This window comes from Geospiza fortis, unplaced genomic scaffold (assembly GCF_000277835.1).
Source record: "Geospiza fortis unplaced genomic scaffold, GeoFor_1.0 scaffold8, whole genome shotgun sequence".
NCBI classification, from domain to species: Eukaryota; Metazoa; Chordata; class Aves; order Passeriformes; family Thraupidae; genus Geospiza; species Geospiza fortis.
In genome coordinates this window covers 2,062,082-2,065,065 of record NW_005054414.1, presented here as the reverse complement: position 1 = coordinate 2,065,065, position 2,984 = coordinate 2,062,082, and positions in this window count along the sequence as shown.

The window sequence follows — 2,984 nt, the reverse complement described above, 5'->3', positions numbered from 1 at the left end:
ACCCACCAGCACAGCGGTGCCCATTCCACACGCCCGCTGAGCCGCTCTGAACAGGGGCGTCCCCGCGGGAGGGAGCTGATCGCGTGTATGGAAAGCACGAAGTACAAATGAAAACACAAGTTAATGTCCTGGGGAGCCAAAAGGGATCCTGTCTCTTCCCAAAAGCTGCAAAAGCTAGGCATGTTGTATGATGAAGCAGACAGGGACCAGCAGTGAGGACTGGTGCTTCTGGGCAGGCAGTGGTAGGGCATGGAGCAAACATCTGCTGAGCGTGTTTCCAGTTATCCATACCAGAAAGATTATGTTACCTAAAAGTCAGAGGGATGTCTTATTGTGGGCATGTGGTCGCTGCACTTTGTCCATATGTGGGCTCAGGCTGGTGCTTGGAGACAGCACAGCAACAGAAGTGGTGGAATTTCTCCTGAAATACTCAAAAATTTCTCTGTGGCTCAATCCAGCGCTGGGAGCCCTGGCAGAGCCTCTCAGGCACTGGAGGGTCTCACCCATGGAGGTGCCAGCAGGACTGGGGTCTGCAGAGACTCAATTCTGGCTCTGTGGAGAGGAGGGAGCAAGAAGAGGTGGGTGCTGAGTGGTGCCGTGCCAGGGCTGTGCCGGCAGCCCTGAGTTCAGCCAGGCCACGGTGCACAATCCTGCAAGGGAAGACCAAGGGAAGCAGAGAGGCTGTGGGAAGCTTGTGCTTAGCTCAGGCCAGAGGAATTACTCAAAAGCTTAGGGGTAAACAGGTGCTTAAATGCTTTGCTGGCCCGGGGCCGAGTGTGTGCAGCCTGATGTACGGCACTGCTCCTCCGTGCAGGCAGCTCCGTGTCCCCGCTGGCACAGGGACACCCTGAGGACACGTGGGCTCCTGCTGCTGCCCCACAGACACCCATGAGAGAACTGTAAATGGCCCAGCCAGCCCTGTCACACCATGGGGCTGGTGCAGTTTTTTCCTTTTCCATAGAAGCAGACAGCAGGAGCAAAGCGTTGGGAGGAGTGGGCAGGTGGAAAGAAGAGATCTGAGACTGGAAAAATCCCCACCAAAATTGCCTTTGGATGTGGCAGAGCAGCTCAGCTGGGATTGGCCAAAATGGTGAGGTACTCAGAGAGGATCTTGCACATGCTGGTATAGCATTGAGGAAATATTTCCTCTGACACACTGGCACTGCCTTCTGAGAAACTACTCCATTTCCAGCTCTTTATGGCATTTAAACAGCAATCAACTGTGTCTTCTGTATTAATAAAATATGATGTCACTTTGTTTTATGGATTAAGCAATACCCTCTTTGGTTATTTATAACACCAAACGGATGAAAGAAAACCAGAAACAAAGTGGTTTCAGATGCTTTCTGCACACATAACTCTCGTGCTACATCCATAGAGAGAGATTAAGATACATTGTACAAAAAAGGAAGATGAAAATAAACAAGAGGTGAAAAAAATCCTCCTCCTCTAGTCATGATGCGTAGAGTACCATGTTTTCACAGTTTCTCATTAAGATGTTTTGTCACTATCATTCTCTTTTTAAAATATCCTTACAATAACTTGTACTCACGGGTGTATCTTGCCTCTCAAAGCCACGCACAACTATATTTAACCACAGCTTTGAGAAGGACAGGGTGTTCAAGGACCATCACCAAGGTCAGACCAGGAAGCAGTGGCAAAGCTGAGGGCATGTTTAAATGATGCCCAGTTGAACATCCATCCTAGTAATAATTAGAGTGAAGTTAAAATTTTCCTTTATGCCCATCTATTTCTCTGGTTCTATGCCAATGATCTTTACTGTGGACTTTCCCCCAGGAAAATCCCTGGTTTAGCACCTGGATTTGTGCTGGCAGCTGGATTTATGATTGCTGTTTTCTCAAAGGGGCCAAAATCCAGCTGCTTTATTCATGCCGACTTTCATATTGGTTTCAGTGGGAGCGATTGCCTGAGGAGGATGAGCAGGATTTAACCCAAGGTTAACAAGAACTTACCCTGTGGCCAATAACAACCCTTGTTTATCTCTGGGCTGGAGAATCTCTGGTAAAACAGGTGCCTAAATATCCTTACTGTACAGCAAGTAACTAATAAATGAGGCCATGCCCAAGGGCAGCAGCTGGAATATCTCCTACAGGGCATACGTGGGATGTCCCCTTGGGTCCCTGCGCCCCTTTTGAAAATTCCAGCTGGTGCCCAGATGCCTTGGGGCAGGAGAAGTCTAGGCCAGCTCAGGGGACATCTGTGCAGTGACAGAAAGGTTTGGGTATGAAACCACGAAAAATGGCCAACATAGAGCAGAGCTGCCTTCTCCCAGCTGTTTGGTCTAGAGTAGTTGTGCCATGTGGTTTTTCCAAGGACAACAAAGACATTAGTTGCCATCTACCCTGGTCACACTGAGACAGGGAGCTTCTCCTTGGCTCTTTGCACACTTAAAGGCATGTCCATCTTAGAATCCCACCATTTCTAATCTCTGCAGCAATACATGGCTATTTAGAGAGAAAATTGAAGGGTCAAATCCACTGAAAAAACTCCAGGCAGGGGTAGTGCTGATTTTAAATTATTAAACTGTGTGTACCAGAGGTTCTTTTGCTGTGGCTAGCTGTCCCTGCAAAGTCAAATTCAGATATCTTACATGCTGGGAAGTTTAATGGGGACAGAGAAAAGAGACAGATGCAGGATTGATCTTCCATACTTATTATCTGAACCAGATTGTGTTTGCTGATTCCACTTGGCGTTAACAATCGAGGGTAAAACAGCTGTGAAGGAACTCATAGCAATGACAAATTAAAAGAATTACATTTTTGGAAATTGAAAGATTAAACGAGGACACTGAAATAACGCTAAATTTTCTCAAGTAATACATCTTCCGGATGTCACTTGGATTTTCCCAGCAACACAAGAATAATCATTACCCTTTTATGCCCAAAGGCCCTGATTAAGTATGTTCTTAAATTAAGCACATGCTTGAATACCCTTCCTGCATGAGGATGCTTTTTGATTCGAGC